Genomic DNA, 19,189 nt, shown 5'->3' with positions numbered 1-19,189 from the left:
TAGTGTTTATTGAATATTCACTCTATGCCAGTCGTTGCATGTGCCAACTGCCTAAAATACATTTTACTATTTATGCCTTGCAATGATTCTATTATAATTCTAATTGGTTTTACAGATGACAAAACTGAGACTTCAGAAATCTGAGTAACTTGCCAAACTTACAGAACTTGTAAGGGGTCCAGCCCAGAGTCCAATCCAGACCTCTCTGTCTCCAAGCCCCAGATTCTGGCACTTAAAGGGGGAAAAACTAAGTGATAATAAAAAATACCAGGAGCAACAAAAATTACTTCTAAAATAGAAAAATGCCCATAAATGGATGAAAATGAATTTCAGAATTATATGTAGATTATGATTAGATTTTTGCAAACTAAATAGGAATGTATATGTAGTTATATATATGTTATACTTTATGTTGTTACATATATAGTAATATTTATTTTAAACTTTTTTGAAAACTGATGAAAGTTATGGTTCCTTTTCCTTTAAAATGCATATGCATATGTGCATACAAAACTTCACACACAACTTCAAGCAGTTCATGTTAGGGATCTCTCACACATACATGTTACACGCAAAGAAAAAGCTGGAAGGATATACAGCAAGTTGTTCATTATGATCTTGGAGGAATGAGAGTGTAAGATATTTTTCACATTACCCTTTATGTCATTTTGTATTGGTTGAATTTATTTTCAGCGAGCATGTATTATTTCTTTAATGAAGAAAAAAAAATTCAGCTTATAAATGAAGTCCAATTGTTTCCAATTTAAAATGGAACTTACTGTTTATTTTTTTCCTGATGACCAGTCTTCTAGTGTTTCTCCTAAGTCATAACCCAGAGGTGACGGACAGACCTCTGAAAAAATTTAAAGAACGCCTTTGTGCATGCACTCAATATGGGCTATTTTGTGCAAAAAGAAGCTTTCCCTAAAAGTTAAGAATGACTGAGAATAAGGTGTGCTGGGGGTGGGAGGCTGGAGGGACCTTAACTAGCATTTTCTGGGTGCATGATCAGTGTCCACTGTGAAGGAGGCTTGTGCAGGGCCTTTCCGTGGCGATCCTTAGGTGAGAATGGAAAGGGCCTTTGATATGTGCTCTGTAAGAACTGAACCTGAGTGAGGTGAATGCTGCATTGCAGAGGGAAGACGCCAAGTCTCCTGTAGTAAGTCCATATGCTAAGCAAATTATCCTCGGGCTCTCGTTGAAAATGACGTCGTAATCCTCATTTCCAGCCAGTCTGGCACTAATTGAAATGGCTGTTCCCCGGGCGCCCTGTCCTACCTGAGGGAGGCATCTCCTTTGCTGTCTCCTGAGTTGAGGTGTCAGGATCATCATCTCACATAGTAAGGTTGGGTTTGGAAGAAGCTTTCTCGCCTCGTTCCCACCCCTCCCCCACCTATACATCCCTGGTCTCTTCGGTGCAGGGAATTTCCATCCAGCTTTAGAAGGAAATTGTATTCTGAGCCAAAACAAAGACTCCAGGAGCAACTTACTTTTCACTGAGAAAAAAAATCATGTATTTTTAAAAAGGCATCTGTAATACTGCAGCCTGATTTCATCTTGGCATATTGGATTTCTGTACCAGTTGGGGTTTGACGATAGCCGGAGACCCCAGGAGCTCTCATTGCCAAGGACTGCAGGGAGCCTCTTCCCACCGCAGCCCACCTCCTGAACAGCGCCCCCTCAGGTTCACGCAGCAGCTGCAGGAGCAGCGAGTGTTTCTGGAACTCCTTGGATCCCCACCAGTGTGGTAGGTGAGAAAGGGCGGGCCTGCTCCCCACTGAGCTGCCCAATCTGAAAATAGGCCGCACACTCCTGGTTGTTCTTCCTGGACGTGATGTAAGTGCTGTTTGCATGGAGTGCTGTGTATAGAAGCGATTGTAGGGATGTCGTTTTAGACACCTCCTTCCTGAAGGCTGGGACCCAGAAGGATCCCAATCTCTTTGCACACTGCTCTGCAAGATCAGAGCGTCCTGCACGCTGTGATGAGAGGCCTGACAGTTAACATTTGCCCGGTGCCATCGCAGGTCTTATCTCCCTGCGGGAGGTAGGTTCTATGAGTAGCCGGCTCTGTTATAGAGGCAACGAGTGCAATGTCGTCAAGAGTCCCTGCTTTCAACTTGGGTTTCAGTTCTGTCACAGCCACTTACGGATTTGGTTTTGTAAAGTTCCCCACTTTCTCTTAACATCTGTTCCCTTGCATGAAAGGCAGAGGTGTTAATACCTACACGGCAAAACCATTTAGAGGATTGAATGGGTTGCCACGTGTGAGCACCTAGCAGTGCAGTGAGGAGCTCCGTAAAGGGCAGCTGATGGTATTAGTAACCTGCTGTTAGCTCTCCCATTTTAAAACATCTTTCTTCGAACCCCCCTTTCTCTGCCAACTGGGGTCCTTTCTTCTTGCACTCCTTTTTAACGAAGCTCTTCCAAAGAGAGCCCATACTCATGGTCTCCATCTTCCCTCCTCGCCTTAGCTCCTAAACCCACTCCAGTGGGCTTTGGCCTCACCTCTCCAATGCTACTTTTCTTTGTCACGGTCACCAGTGGCCACTGCATTGCTGGATGCAATGACATTTATCAATGGCAGCAACTAATCGGCAGCATCTGATAGGCGGGATTACTCCTCCCCCTTGATGTTATTTCCCTTTGGCTTCAGGACAACACACTTCCTTGGTATCCTCCTGTCCCAATGGCTGCTCCTTCTCGGTCTCTGTGGCTAAAGTCCCTGATCTTTAGACATTGAAGGGACCCAGGACTCAGTGACAGTTCTTCCTTTCTGTCAATATTTATTCCCACAATGATCCTACCCAGTCTTTTGGCTGAAAATACCATCTTTGCCAGGGATTCCCAAATATATGTTACTAGCCCTAAACTAAGTCCCAAATTCCAGACTCATATCCAACTGTCCACTAGACTGTCCACTTGAATATCTAGTAGGCATCTCAAGCACCATGAGTTAGTCAGGGCTCACCAGAGAAACAGAGCCAGTAGGATATATGTATGTATATATGTATGCATATATTTATTATAAAGATTATGGATACTGGCAAGTCCCACATCTGCTAGGCAAATCAGTACACTGGAGGCCCAACTTGGGTTCCAGTCTGAACCCAAAGGCCTGAGGACCAGGAGAGCTGATGGTCAAGAAGAGCCCATGTTTCAGTTTGAGCCTAAAGGCAAGAAAAAAGCCAATGTTCCAGTTTGAAGGCAGCGAAGCAGGAAGAATTCTCTTTCACTTAGGGAGTGTCAGCCTGCTTGTATTCAGGCCTTCAACTGATTATATGAGGCCCACACACTTCAGGGAGGGCAATCTGCTTTACCTCTTCTACCTAGTCAGATGTTAATTTTGCCCCAAAGCACAGAATACTCAGAATAATCTTTGACCAGATAGCTGGGCACCCTGTGGCCCAGTCAAATTGACATATAAAATTAACCATCACATACAGCATGTCCAAAAATTGGACTCTTGATCTTTGGGACAAAAGTTACTCTACCTACACCTTCCCATATCATTGGTTGGCAATGGATTCTTCCAGTTTGGCTCAAGCCAAAGACCTTGGAGTCATCCTTTACTGGTCCCTTCCTCTCACATTTCACATACGACCTGTCAGAAAATCCTGTTTACCATCAAAACATCCCCAGAATTGAACCACCGCTTGCCACTTGCATTGCTACTGCCCTAACTTGGGCCACAGCGTTGCTCATGGAGACCTATTGTGCTCACATATTTAAAATTGCTGCCACCAGTACTCCTGTCCTCCTTTGTTTTCGTTTTATCCATAAGTACTTCTTACCTTTTATATTCCACATAATTTCCTTATTTATCCTGATTGGCATTTTTCTGTCTGCCTTGGGTAGAATGCTTAGAATACTACTGCTATGTAGTATACGAGCCATAAATTTTTGTTGGATGCATTGCTGTTGTAGAGATGAGAAGACAGGGTTACAGCCATTAAGCAGTTGGCCAGGGTGACACATTAGTAAGAGTGAAGCTATTCTAAAGCAGTGCTTAACAGTCACAGGCAAGAAGCGCTGATGTTAGGGACATGCTGCAGTACTGTTGTTGGGAAAATATTTTCCATCTTTTTTTTAAAAATTAAAAATAGACCTTACCCACATAGCAGTGTGTGCAGACCAGCGCTAATTTACACAGTTGTGGATGACCATAGCAAAGGTTTATTCTCTTAATCTTATCTCTGTGTGTTTCAGTCATCTGATAAAAATCCCCTGGTCTTGAAATATTTTCAACTTTCAGAAACTGATGTATTAATGTTATGTTCCCCTTGCCTTTTCTTAAGCTCATTAGAAGCCAAGCCAGATATCACTTTGGAGCTTTCCATATAAGTTAATCCTTTTATCTTCTTATAACACGATGTCATTAAATTATTTTATAAGAACAAAAGGGATTTTTTATTAACTATATCTTTGTATAATCATCCACAAATATGAGGTGAGCACTTTCTCTATGTGGGCTTGGTGATGGGGTGGGAGTAATAAAGAGGCTTCCAGAAACTCCTGGTCTAATAGGAAATATATTAGTGGGGATATTAATTCAGCTGCTTTTGCAGAGATTAAATAACAGTGCCTTAAACAAAATAGAAGGTATCTTTCTCTCCCTCTCCCCAGCTGATAAGAAATCAAGGGAGGGGAAATTGTCCCCTGAGGTCCTCTGGGGCCCAACTCCTTCCAAAAATTGGACTCCTGATCTTTTGGATGAAAGTTACTCTATCTACACCTTCCCTTGTCATGGGTTGGCAACAGATTCTTCCAGTTTGGCCCAAGCCAAAGACCTTGGAGCCATCCTCAACTGGTCTCTTCCTCTCACATCTCACATCCAACCTGTCGGAAAATCCTGTTTACCTTCTAAACATCCCCTGCCGTGCTGTTCTCACAAAGGCAAGGTTTGGCTCACTCTCCCACAGGTTGTCCTGGGCCCCGGGAAGGGGGAGGAAGGCGAACAGGTGGCTTCCTTTGAAGGATGTGATCTGGAAGTTGCCTGGCTCACTTTTACTCATATCCCATTGGACAGAACGCAGTCACATGACCATACTGCAGACAAGAAGCCTAGTGCGCAGGGCAGCCACGTGCCCAGCTCGGGCAGTTCTGTAACTAGAAGGAAGGAGTGATTGACTGGGAGGCAAATAAAAGTCCCTGCTCGGCCACATCTACGAAGGTTTCTGTTGTTCCAGCTGAAAAGGTCTTAAAAGGACAGGGCTGCACCTCACCTTCTCAACACCTTGCACACTGAGTGTTCAATAAATATTTGTTGATTGGATGATTGATCTGATTAATGTACTTTCACCCAAGAGATTTTGTGGAGGGTTTTTATTCTAATGCCCCAAACAAACACTGTTCAATCCCAGGGTAAATACTTCAGGAAAATAAATGTCAAAGGACACGTGGTCGCAGATGGGTTCTCCGTACACTTACACACCCCTTCGTGCTAACCGAGAGAGGCCGCCTTCGGCAAAACAGGTGCAGAAGGTAGACTGGGGGGGGGGGGGGGGGGGATGGTTCTGCTCCAGCGGATCAGCAGCTTCATTGATGCCCCCGAGACCAAGCTACCGCTCCGGCAAATTTGCAGACCCAATTCTGGGAAATAAAGCCAAATAAAGCCCGGGGTTCGGGTGCCTGGGTGGCACACACACTGCATTCCTTTCCGAATTCACCATCCCCTGCGGACCCGGGCGGCCTCCCTGCCCCCAGGCAGCAGTTAGGCTGCTCGAATTGTTTTCTGCAGCCCATGAGGAAATGAACATGGATCGCGCTGGAGGAAGTAAACAGAGCAGCAGTGAAGCGGCCCTCCCCTGAATCCGAACATCTGTTCAAACTCTTCGCAGCTCCCACGACAAGGGGACAGAGCCCTGGCTTGGATCTGTAAAGAAAACCCTCACCCGCTGGCACTCTGCTACCTGGCGAGTTACGATCCTCTGACCTCAGCTGCCCTGGGTTTATCTCCTCGATGCCTTTGAAGGGAGGCCAAGCTGGGTCAATAAATATGGTCAACAGGAGTAGAAGGGCTGTTTGTCACACTCCCGAGAGCGAGCCCTTGCAGAACCCAGCGTCATGAGCTGCTGAATTTACAGGACCACTGCTAATGCCAGATGAGATACGGATTCGATAGCAGAGGGCCCAGCCCCGCCTCAGCCTGAAGCGTCGGGGAAGGTAAAGCCGGCTTGCCCTGGAGCCTTGAAGGAAGGCCTCTGCTTTCTGGTTTGGAACTTCACCCACGCGCGCCGGCCTTTCCTCGTTTATCTGAATTAGCCAGGAGTTTGCTGAATCTGATTAAGACAGGCAGACGCTCTCCGGGAACCTGGCTACCCCAATCCAGATATCAGCCTGGGTTGTTTTCGGGTGACTGTTTAGCAGTCTGGCCTGGGGCCAGTCCTTTCTCCTAGTGTGGACGGCTCCCAGGAGCTGGCAGCTCAGCTGGGCCTCCAGCCGGCTCTGGTTTCCAGCTGCTCAGAGCCCACTGGCCCGGAGGTAAAGGGGCAGCGATACGTGTTGTAAAAATAAAGTCCGTTGCTAGCCAGGCCGGCCAAGCCCAGGCTCTGTGTTCTTGGCATGACAAATTGTGGGTATGTAAGGTGTTTTACTGCGAGGAAGGGGATGCCCTTTCTCTAACCAGGCCCCCTCTGTGTCTTATCAGTCAGTAGCTCTTGGAGATCACGTCAGAACCAGGCTAATGGGACAGGACCCATGACCTTGGGTCAGCTTGTTTACTGACCCCCATCTTCACTAATCTTTTGGGGTCTGGTACAGCCTTGGGAACGCAGTGTCAGAATACAGGACTGGTTGCCTTTTATGGAATTACTAAGGAACAATAAGTATTTGTGCTTAATCAGGGGCCAGGTTGGCATCTCCTCCGATGTGCCCTACTGATGACACGCTCTGAGCATCAGACCTTGCTGCCCAAGCCGAGCTTTGGGGGTGGTTGTACATTCTCCCATTTTCTCCACACAAGGGAAGGAAACAATAGTGGCAATAGCTCCTGAAAATTCAGTCGGATAACCTGAAACTTCGATGGCTTTTTCTCATCTTATTTGGGGACTAATGTCTAGCTTTATGGCTCCCTGCGCCTTACTCCAGACCTCTTTTGTTATGTAGCTGAATTGAAATACGAGTAGGAAAGGAACGTTGCTCTCCTGTCCTGGCCTTGAGAGTAGGCTGTTCCCTGGGACCTTCTCAAGACCTACCTGGAATTCAGATGCGAGCTCCTTCCAGAAAAAGAAAAAAAAAAAAGCAAGCATATCGTCTTTATTTTACTGCTTGCAATTTCCCCAGTGTACCAGGGAATTAAAGGCAGTCCCTTCCCCTCTTCCCTTCTCCCTCAGTTTCCTTGTCTTTGCAGACACTGACAGCCTTCCTGGCACGTTGCCTAGGCTTCGGAGAGAGAATCTTTGTAAAGGTTTCTTCCACCCATCGGCATGGAAGCATTGTATAAGTCAGTGGGACGCTTTGCTGTAAGACTTCCTTATTATGGACATTCACCACTGTTTCGTTTTATGAATGCTTCTTTGTCTTCCAAACGAATTTCAGATTAAGCAATACTGTTATTGAAAATGCAGGAGGCATCTGCTTGTGTGCTTGGCAGTGGAGTTGCAGATGGTTGCCGTGAACAGTACAATGCCAGGTTCCTACAGGTGAGTTAAAAATAGTAATTTATGAAGTAAGTTGGAGTTGGAAGTGGAGAGACAGCTGCTTTATTATCCATCTGAGTGTCTGGATTTATTTTCTCTACATAAAAGAGCCATGAGATCTACGCGTGGCTCAACTCTCTGATTTAGTTGGGTTTGAGTTTTTTCTTATTAGCGGATGCATAGATTGAAATTCAATTACACACAAAAAAAGTGTTCTGCACGCCCTGTGTGCTAGCGGTAGAGATAATCAGCTATATAAGAACCAGCCTTGCTGTTGAGGTGTTTGTAACCCCTCCAGGGAACTCCCATCTGTCAACAGCAACTCTCTTGTAATGCGGTGAGCACTGTAGGAAAGATATATGCTAGAGACACAGGGCAGGGGGGTGGGGTCAAGAGCACCTGGTCTTTGATGGCACATGTATGGGGTTAAATCTGGATCTGCCATTATTAATTGGGATTAAAAGAAATACTGGAATATAAAGTGCTCAAGACAGGGTTTGACACCTAGAACATGCTCATTGAGTGATCATTTGCAACTGATGAGTAAGCAACTGATTCAGGCTTTATTTGGTAGAAGTCTGGGCAGCACAGAAGGGTAGTGGAGACCGAGACCTCAGCAGGAGGGGGACCTGTGAAGAGGCGAGAGCTCATGGCTGTTTAAGAAGAGCCTGCCCCTCGATGTGGTTGGGGCAGGAGTGAGTGGAGAGAGGGTGAAGAGCGTTAGAAAAGACAGATCGAGAAGCAATTTGTAACATCAGACTGAGAGATCAGACTTGACTTTGACAACAGTGGGGCATTATTGGCATTTGCAAGCAAGCAGGTGGCCTAGCAAGAAAATGGAGCTGTCTGGAGGGGAGACAGTCAGAAAATGAGTGCTCTCTGGAAGCGGGCTGCTGGAGAAAGGCAAGTGAAAAGTAATTTCATGGGAAGATGAGATCTTTTGCACCATTGGAATTCAAAATACTCGGTCAGAGCTGGGAAAGAGAGGCCGCCACTTCTCTTTTTGCCTCCCCCCTCCCTCCTGTGCTTTGGGAAAGAAGTCACAGGGGTAGCGAAGGCTGGTCCCCTCCGGGCCGCTGGCCCACGGCCTTCGAGAGCGGCCGGGCTCTGTACCAGCTTCAGGGGGGTCATGAAGACGGAGTGACGGTGAGACATTTCGGACAGTGTTCTCGCGGCTCGCCTGGCGCCCTGATGCTCAACCAACTCTCTTTTTGAAAGAGAAATAACCGTTGACTTTGGAAAGTTGTTTTCCTGTCAAAGTGGGAATATTATGAGAGATGATGTTAAATAATGGAAAATGTGAGGCTGTTGAATGAGAGGTTGAGGACGGGATCCCAAGGCCATCTTAGGCCAACAGTCGGGGTGAGTGGTGATGTGTGTAGATACTGGCCTGGAACCCAAGAGAAATGAGAGGAAGAGGGATGACAGCGGGGCTGGGTTTTGCTTACTGGAAAGAGGTGCATGAAGGAGTCATAAAATCTTTTTAAAAAGACAGAGATACATGAGACGGAGGAGGGAGCCCCTCTGCCTTTGACCGTGTTACTCCTTCCAGGAGGTATCAGGCGCACCCTTGTTGGAAAGATGGCATGGGTACTGTAGCATAACTTATTGCCAGGGGTGACTAGGAGTCAGTAACTTACCTGTTGCATAGTAGAGATGCTAAGAGGATGAACTCAACAATCATGAAAGAAAACACACAATGTACAGTGTGTGTCCAAGCGAGATTCTTACCAGGATAATCTCACCCAGCCAGATTCTTTTATCAGATGCATTTGTAACTAGTGAGAACTATTATTCCACACACCGGGGTACAAGCGACGTTGCATCCTTCCTATTTTTTAGTTAAATATCCACAGCTCCCATATACCCTATTAGCAGGAAAGCCAATGTATCTCCTTTGATCTGATCCCTCCCCTTCACTGTTTAGCAATCTCCAGGGCTTATTCAGTTAGAAAATGGCCCTTGGCTTCCACATGCCTTGCCTAGATTGCTGAGGCGCCATTGGTCCACCTGTACTTGCTTCTCACTGTCACACAGTGGTGATGTTGAACACTGGCCCTCTGCGGCCTGACAGCCGTTGCTTGTCCATCACTGCAGGGAATCCTAGCTGGTCCTGCTGACCACCCAGGCCAAGGGAATGTCCCAACCAAGGGGGTTCACCTGTACAGCCACTTCTCAGGGCATAGGTCAGCCCCAGCTGTGCTGAGTCAAGGCCTCTTAAGCATCTGCCTCCTTGTGGAATCTTTTCCCTCAAGGTCCTTCACCCAGACAATGGACCAGCTTCTCTGTTAGATCATCAGAATAAAGGGTCTTGAAACATTTCTCCCTGTAGACAGTGGGCCCACTAGCCCTGCATGTATAATCATACACGAGGCTGCTTCTGATCGGATTTTTGCCATTTGTCTTAATACGAAAAGGGTGGAGGGACAAAAATGTAGTTTCTGGTAGGTCCCCTAAGCTAAGATAGCTCTGTATGTGAGTGTGTTTAGGCATTATCTTACTGCTTATTTTCTTCACATCAGCCATATTTCCAGAACCCAAAGTAGTTCAAGCTGAGCTCATATGGTATTAACCTGTTGGGACTCTCCTCCAGCACTAAATGTTTTTGTTGGTAAAAGAATACTCTGCTTTTCCACATGGCCCACATTCCCAAGACATACACATATCGTATAGGACATAGGGGCCAAAAGGTGAATGGTTAGCCACGAAAGGTTTGCTTTCTCCTATTTGGCTGTGTACAAAGGGGTGTTGTTGTCTTTAGTCTAAAAGGATTGCAGCCAAGAATGGCAGCTACACAGCAACAGCAGTGTTACAATGCGTTTCCCTGGCTTTTCAAAACCTATCACCCCATTTCTGCTGGAAAGCCTTAGGATGTGAGAGGCAGGCTGGAAAGAGGCTGCTGGAAGGGAAACTCGGGATTCAAAGAAGAGACTTTGAGAGAAAGGAGAATATGGGATGAATGGTGGACAGGAGGTGGTGAGGTGTGGTAGGCTCTGTGCACAAAAGCTCTCGGTGTTGAGTATGAATCTTCATGGCTATTGGATCCAACCTTATCCAAAAGTAGCAGTGCTGGTTGACAAGGCATAGCCGAACAGCCCAGCTGAGCTCATGATTAAGGTGACCATATAATTTACTGTTCAAACAGGAATACTTTTGAGAGTATTAATATTACTCTATTGATCATAAAGCCAGAGCAACAGGCAAAAACCAGGACCATGGCAGGCAAACCAGAAGTTATGGCCATTCGAACCGTGATAGCCTTGTATTTTGAAGACACTATATTTAAAAATTGAGCTCTTAACTGTAAAGAATCCATTGTTCTGATTGCTTGGGAACTCCAAAAACATGTGCCACCTCAAAGAATGGACAATCTGGTTGTACAGAAAAGACTCATACACAAAGAAATTGCCAGGAAACGTTCAAGGTGGTATCTAACCAAGTGCCAGGTAAATATCAGTCATGGGTTGTCAGTTATACCTCAGTGAAGCTGGAAGTGTCATAAGATATGATAGGAAAGCCAGTAGCCTTGGGGTTAGAAGACCTGTGTCAAGCCATGAATCTATCTCCAGCTGGGAGACCTTATGCAAGGTACTTCATCTCTGAGCGCCCATTTACTGGTTTAATTGATCCATGCATTCATCCAGTAAACATATGGACTTGCTCTGTGCCATTGCATCATGGTGGTAAAGGACATAACCTTCACAGAGAGACATACCTGGGTCAAGTTGCAGCTCTGTCACTAACTCTGAGACCTTGAATTTATTTAACCTCTCTGAGCTTCAGTTTCCTCATCTGTTAACTGGTGATAATAAAACCCAACTCATGGAGCTGTTGGAAGCTATTGTAAATGAGGAAATAAAGAGATTTCGTATATAAAACATTGAACCGTTTCTGACACATAGAAAAAGCTTAAGAAATGGTTGTGATTATTGTTATTCTAGGTACTGTACTAGTTGCTGGGAATGCAAAGAAGGGGGAGGGACACTGTGCAGACACAAGCAGACAACAGGGTCTGCCTGAACACCTCCCCGGCTGTCAGGAGGATTCCAGGAGGCCAGGAGGCAAAAGAGCTTCACACACTATCGAGCGTGTGGAACAAAGGAAAGACAGGGCTGCTGTCCGTGGCCGGGCACTGTCTAGACTTCCCTTTTCCTGTTAGGATGGAAATAAGAGAACCTGCAAATAAGAGATAACCCCATGTGTCTTAAATACTCCACACATGCATTCTCTCACAAAACAAGAAGTCCAGAGGTGAAATGTTTCCAGGGTTGGCTGTTCCTGTGGTTTAATGATGTCATCCAGAGTCCATATTTCCACTGCCATTCTCAGACGTTGGTTGACTCACCTCGGGATGACATTGGCTGCAGTCGTTCTAGACAGCACATCCTCGGCACCCCGCACGCACCAACGCAGAGACGGTCTCTTCCTTGTGTCTTTCCGTAAGATCTGAGAAAGCCCTTCTCAGAATCCCATCCCCACCCTTGAGACCTGTAGGTCTCCGTGGCCAAAATTGGATTCCATTTCTCTTCCTAAGCAAGTCGTTGATAAGATGCAGCTACTGTAATTGGTTCATGTTCATCAAGATCCACCCTCCTGGGGCTGGGAACTGTTTCACCTTCCCCCACACGAGGCGTTGCAGAAGATGCAGACGCCTGAACAAAATCGGTTTTCTGTTAATGGGAAAAGAAAGAGAAATGGTTGCAGGGTACCATGCACAGTGTCTTCTACTTTCTCTCTAGTCAGTACTACATCTCCTAGTTCCACCTCCAAAATAGCTCTTAAATTCACCCCGGCCTTTGCCCAGGTTCCCAACATCACTTGCCTGGACTCTTGATTCCTTTTATCACTGTCCCAGCCGTCGGATCTTCCCTTCAGCCTCCAGTCAGCTTTTTATATAATACAAGTCTGAGTTTACCATGTCCTAACTTAAAGACTCTCAAGACTCAACTCAGATGCAACCACCTCTTTGAAGATGCCCCAGCTGTTTTATTATGGCTCTTTTATAGCCCTGATAAGGGACAGTCTTGCTGTTGAGGGATTTGCATATTTTCTATGCCTCCTGCTGCCTTCTTGGTCCAACAGGGTAGCCTTGGCTCCGTGTGGCTACTGAACACCTGAAGCGGGGCTGTTCCAAACTGAGATGTGTTGTTAAGTGAAAAAAGGCACTTGGTCTTTCAAAGATTTAGAACCCCCAAAAATAAAAAATGTTTCATTAATAATTTTAAAATTGATTATATGTTGAAATGATAATGTTTGGAGACATTTTGGTTAAATGTAATATATTATTAAAATTCATTTCACCTGTTTCTAATTTTTGTTTAATTCTCACTGGAGGATGTTTCTTCCATTGCTTTTCAGAGAGAGTAGAAGGAACAGAGAGAGAGAAACATCGATGTGAGAGAGACACGATTGGTTGCCTCCCACATGCATCCCCCCCCAGGGCCAGAATCAAACCCGGACCCTTTAGTCCATGGGCCGATGCTCTAACCACTGGGCCAAACCAGCCAGGCTCCTTTTAATTTTTAATGTGCTGACTAGACTCTTTAAAATGACCCCCGTGGCTCGCGTTTGCAGCTCGCATTGCTGTGGGTGCGCTGGGTTGCTCCCCGCAGGGTGGGCGCCTCTCATCCCCGCTGTTCCTTGGCGGGCCCTTCCCGCCCGCCGGCAGCACTGGGCCCGCTCCGGCCCCCTGGGGGTCAAGTGCCGCGGGGCCTCCCGCGCTTCTGTTTAAGTTTCCCACGTTTGGAAATCGGCCTTCGTGTGCGTGGCTACCTCCAGGCGCTGGTTGTTATGAAATAATCCACATTGAAAGCAGAAGCTGAGACTGTAAAGATTTTGATTAAGTTTGTTTGTTAGTTTTCATTCTGTCTTGCCAGACACTCCTCGACAAATTGTATTTTACACTTTAAAGGTAGCGGTGTCTCCATGACTACAACCCCTGGAATTTTTAGTTATTTTTACAATTGTTATTAGGAATAAAGAAGTAGACGTAAATTATGCTCTTTCCGTTCAGCTCTGTTGAATTGCAGCTGGCAGTTACTACTTTTTTTCATGGATAAAAGAATTACATCTATACTTTTAAAAAACCATTTATTGCATTTTTAGCCAGGATTACTTAGAAGACCCAGGAAATTAACATATTGTAGAAAACAGTTCAGAGAAAATCTGTTTATAATGGCACAATAAAATAAATTTTTTTTTTATATTTCATGAACAGAAATGAAGGAATTAAGTTTTATTGCAGTAGCCAAAAAATGCCATTGTTTGAGGGGAATCTTTTTTTTTTCAGAAATGTCTGAAGAATTATAGTTTGAACTTGGAAATAAATAACATCCGTGGCCATAAGTCATGTGCTGGAGACAACAGGCTTGTGTGGTTGCCATCTGGTCCAAAGGCCCAGCAGCCTTTGGGAGCAGGGCGCTCCTGCCCCCACCGGCCGCGGGGCCTGCTGTCCCCGACTGAACGGGAACAATCGAGGAGTCCATCATTTTGGCAGTGGGCTGCTTTAATAAGTGCTCTTTGCCAGCTCTTGGGAAGAGCATTGTTTCCTTTGGCTTTGATCTTTTCTCGGTCACTCAGAAAAGCTCTGCCCCAGTGACATGTGGAAGCCAGGAAGCCAGGGGGAATTCGGGGACCCTCCTTGTTCATGGAGTCGTCATCCCAGGGCTGCTGGGTGGTCCTTTCTCTCTTTTTTCTTTTTTTGAAATTATGATAAAATATACATCACAACATATATACCATTGACTGGTTTTAGGTGCACAGCTCAGCAGCATCAAGTACATTCACCAGGTTGTGTAACTTGCATTAGTCATCACCCCAAACAGAAACTCTACCAAATAACACTCACCCTTCGCTCACCCCCTTTCCCCAGCCCCGGTAACCTCTGTTCCACTTTCTGTCTGTGAATTTGCCTGTTCTAGGTACCTGATGTAAGTGGAATCATGCCATTATTTGTGCTTTTATGTCTGGCTTATTTCACTTAGCATAATGCCTTCAAGGTTCATTTGCATTGTAGCATGTGTCAGAATTTCATTTTTTTTTTAAGATTGAATAATATTCTATTGTATGTATATACACCGTTTTGCTTATCTATTGGTCTGTTGAAGGACATTCGCATTGTTTTGGCTAAGTGTGGTTTTCAATAGAGCATGAAAACAGTTAATGACACTCTGGTGTTTTCTGCATTTGGATCTATTTCTGATGGGAAAAAAAGAAACCCAGGTGTTATCACCCTAAAAAAGTCTGACTTTCCTGCTGAACATGAGAGCCCGCTTTGTGGAAGGATGTCATCAAGTGGAAACCTCTTTACAATTCATACCTCCCAGGGCCAACTGCAGACACCTCCCAGGAGAGGCAGCCTGCCTCCTAGCCTGGCAGAAGCCGAGATCCATACCTTTTAAGGTATGATTGTCATTTCATGCCCATTTTACGCATGCAAAACTGAGGCCCAGCGGGTGAAATGACTTGCTTAGGGTCACTTAACCAGTAATTGACAGAACAGAAACTCAAGTTCAAATCTTTGACCTCGAAGTCCATGTTCATTTCTTATCACTGTGTAGCCTTATTGCATGACTATGCTTCTGAATATCATCTTCATAGTGGAGACCTGAAGTTTCTCTGAATTTTTTGCTCCCTGGCTTTCCCTCTCTGAACCTTAACTTCCTTACTGTAAAGTGGGGGTGACTAGTTCGCAGAGTTACTGTGGAAAATTAAATAAAATGATGAATGTGACAGCGCTTTGCCAAACTGTGACGTAACAAGAAGTGGGGTCTCCATTTTCAGCCGCCCGCCTTTAAACATGATTCCGAGCTGCATTATGATGACAGATACTTGGAGTCTGGTGCTGCTGGATTCAAATCTGGCTCCTCCATTTACTGTCTGTCTGATCTTGGAGAAATTATGTAATCTCCCTAAACCTCAGTGCCCTCATCTGTGAAATGGGTGAGTTGTACTTCCCTCAGAGGGTTGTTGCAGGGATTAAGTGAGATAATGTACGGAAAACATTTAGCAGATTGCTGGCATGGGACCAATAATGTAGTGGGGGTGATCATTGGGCTTGGGGACGAGAGGCCCTGATGAGTTAGAGACACCACATAGCAGGTGCTTGTGATAACGCCAAATAACGAGGAGAGAACAGACTTGTAGACACAGCACCTACTGGCTAACTGCCCTGTGCCATCCCTTTGCCAATCAATCCACTCCAGCTACTGGTCTGCAGCTGTCTTAGGGTGGCAGTTGTGGCATCCCTCCGTGGGAAAGAAATTGTTCACGATCAAACACCTCTTTCTTTGCGAAACAGAAAGTGGGCAAATGTGTGACAGGCACCAGAAAAAAATCTTTTCTCCAAAAAGCACTGTTGTAACCGAGTCCCATTGAGAAAAGGTTCTGATGAACTCCAGCCAGTCCAGTGTTAAGACGACGGCTGGGCTGGATCCCTGGTGCAGGACGTCAGATGTGTCTGTCGAAAGAAAATTTGACCCAGTATCACTGAGGTTGTGAGATGAAAAAGCAAATATTCTGTGGACTGAGTTTCTTGCCCTGAATTTCAGTGACTGAGTCTCAGCGCTTATTTCTACATAATTGAAACTGTGTTGGCTAGAGCAGGACGAGTGAGCGCCGCAAGTCGGATCCATGTGCATGTCATGCCGTGGGGGCCGCCAGCAGAAATAGTGGAGTGGACGTAATCAAAAGCAAAGCGATTGCGTTATTATGAATTGGTGGTGAGTGTTCGTAACGGAGTGTGAGATTTTCTCTTTCCTACAGTTGCTATATTTTATTTTGGTCATTGAGTCAGGATTTCTCAGCCCAGGTGTGGGGCCTATTGGTGAGTTGTGAATGGGGTGGTATCGATCCCTTGGCCTTTCGGGTGACAGGACCCCTCAAGGCCTCCTAGAGCCTCCAGCACCCTCATCTGCCTACCCAGGGTGCTGCGCAGATAGTGACGTCTTCTGCGTGTGCCAAGAGGTATACAAGGCCAGGTCGTGTCCTGCTGCTGCGGGGGAACACATGGTTAGTAGAAATTCTCACAGGTGATTTTCTGATGAAACTTAACCTTGACAGTGAAGACGGGGGTAGGTAAGCCAGTAGTGAAACAGGATCCCCACCCAGCCTGGAACCCCAACCCTGAGATTTTTAAAACTTGATAGGGAGAAACTTTTCAAAAAGTTCTGCAAGCTGCACCTGTCTTGCCAGATATGGAGACTCTCCACTACTTCGGAGCTGTTTCTTTGAGTATGAAAACCGCATAACGTAAAGCCAGGATTTCCTTTGGAAATGGCGATCTCTAAAATGCTCTAGTTTCAAGAAGTTGTGTTTTTGTTTTGTTTTGTTTTGTTTTGTTTTGGGAAGAAGTCTTGTTGAGGCTGTTCAGTTGGCAAAGCAGAGCTCGGGTTCCAATCCAGATCTGTCCCAATAGACTGAGCTCCCCGCTGCTGTGCTACACCGCCTCCAACAGGGGAGCCCCGGCGGGGTGAAGAGGGCGCGGAGAAGGCTGGAAGGAGGGGGCCGGGCTGGAGCTCTTGGGGAGGACCTGAGGAATGGAACCAGCAACCTTTCAGCGCACAGGATGACGCCCAACCAACCGAGCCACACCGGCAGGGCGTATTATCCCTTTCTGTGTGAATATATGGAATCAGATTCCATTTTTGTGTAATTTTCTAATAATGGAAAATGCTGCTCTTAAGAAAACAGACGACTTGCTCAGAAGATTGGGATGGTGCCCTGTATTATTTACACACTGTCGCACATCACAATTCATTAACGAAGGGAAAGAGTGCTGCCAAATTTATCTTCAAATAGAATAGTTACATCTAAAACAATACTCCTCCTTCATGGCTTTCTCCTTCAATAAAATTATTTGGATACATTTTAGATTGTCATTATTTTTTTACTGGGATCATTTTGTCCCAACCCCACCCATAAAGTCTGGTTTAATGTAGGAGTGCACGTATTTGAGTCTCCGGGGCTGTCGTCGGTGAGAAAGATTTCGGTTGTCAGTTCTAGCCATTTGTGGTATGCTTGCACTGGTGCTTCTGAGCACACACTGTATGCCTGTTGCATACACTGAAGGCGTTCACTAGCTTGCATGACCAGTGCATGGCCTGAAACGCCCTCTCCTCTTCTCATCCCTGCAGCTCCACACTGTGGCTGTCTTTGCTGACACCAGAAGACTAAGCTATGTGTGCTAATGAGCCCTTTGGTTCTGCGAGATTAAATAACAAAGGCCAGAAGTCCTGTTGTTTGGGAAAAGTCGGAATCTAGTTGTCTGTACATTTCTTCTAAGGAACTTGGTGCATTTTATGGTTCAGGAGGTGGGTCCCCTGAGGTGGGTTCCTGCGTGTGTGTGCACAGGGACAGAACACAGGACGCCTCCTCTGCTTGACCTCGCCACAGTCACAGGGCACAGGCTCTACCTGGCACTGCCCAGCCCAGGCTGACCCTCACCCAGGCAGTGACATGCCAGGAAAACGCTACAAGCATTTTTGAACAAATTTAGGATATTTGGGGAACTTCTATTTTTTTTTACGCTGATCCTGCAGTATTTTTTTTCCACAGTGCTTGTTGTAATGCAAGGTCTGGAGAAACTAAGGTAGCTCAATAGGAGTGGACCGCTGCTGTTAGAATTGGGGGCAGTAGGGAAAATGTTAGGTGGTTACTGCTGGGAAGGGGGGTGCAGGATGATAGGTGAGAAGACCCCCCCCCCAGGCGCACGGTCTAGTAAAAGAGGCCACCTGCCTAGTTGGACACGAAGCCTGTCCACAGAGCTGCACCCCCTCCTTTTCAGAGGTGGTGGGGATCCTTTGGATTTGTTTTGCATTTTGTGGATATAGTTTCATCTTCCCTTTCTTCGGATTAACTTCCATTTTCTTTTCTCTTACCGAGAAATGGAACTAGCGACAGCGTGGGCAGCTGGACAGGGCGTCTTTTCTCACAGGCCGGGCTCCCGCCGCACCCTCCCCAGCTGGGCTCTGTCTCCTACCCTAAGGCGTTGCGCTGAGTGGACGGACCCTGAAGGCTTGTTCTTGCCTCCGCCTTTGGAACTTGTCAGCCATGTGACCTTGGGAACACCCGGACAGCGTCACCCTGAATTTCTTTCTAGAGGAGTAGTTAATGCTGCCCCTTTTCTCGCTCGTCGAGGATCTGCTGACGTCGCAGAGCGGGAGCCCCGTCAACTCGCGCAGGGAGAGGCCGCGCTTGCTCCGCTGTGGCCTGGGCGGCTGGTGCAGGGCCCTGCGGACTCTGCAGCGCTGTAAATATTAGTAGCAAGAATGAGTGGGTTGAAAGAGAAGCTGCACACGATTCCAAATGCAGGGGCCTCTGTCTTAGTTAAAACTTTTATCATCTGTGTGGTGAGATTAGGAGCAAAGGGCAAATAGGGTAAATTAGAACTGAGACCAAACGAGATGTAATCGTTCATTCATTCAGTCAACACAGTTTTATTGAGCAGCTGTCATGGGTAAGGCCTTATTCTAGGCACTGAGGTTAGCGCAATGAGCAAAACAGGCCAAACCCCGGGACCTCGAGAAGCCTGTTTTAGTGAGGGGAAGATGGAC

At 46.2% G+C, this 19,189-nt stretch overlaps 1 protein-coding gene and 1 non-coding gene across 4 annotated transcripts in view; both read left to right on the top strand.

The window, feature by feature from the left end:
• Positions 1-19,189, top strand: part of NCALD (neurocalcin delta) — a 146,668-nt gene that overhangs the window by 105,811 nt on the left and 21,668 nt on the right. The gene's annotated exons all lie outside the window — the stretch shown is intronic.
• On the top strand, positions 15,831-15,964 carry LOC148091332 (small nucleolar RNA SNORA41). The gene has a single exon (XR_015715822.1). It is a non-coding gene; the product is annotated as a small nucleolar RNA SNORA41 (small nucleolar RNA).

This window comes from Miniopterus natalensis, chromosome 16 (genome assembly GCF_054644295.1).
Source record: "Miniopterus natalensis isolate mMinNat1 chromosome 16, mMinNat1.hap1, whole genome shotgun sequence".
Lineage (NCBI taxonomy): Eukaryota > Metazoa > Chordata > Mammalia > Chiroptera > Miniopteridae > Miniopterus > Miniopterus natalensis.
The sequence above is the reverse complement of the archived record's forward strand: the minus strand, read 5'-3'. Positions and strand labels throughout refer to the sequence as shown.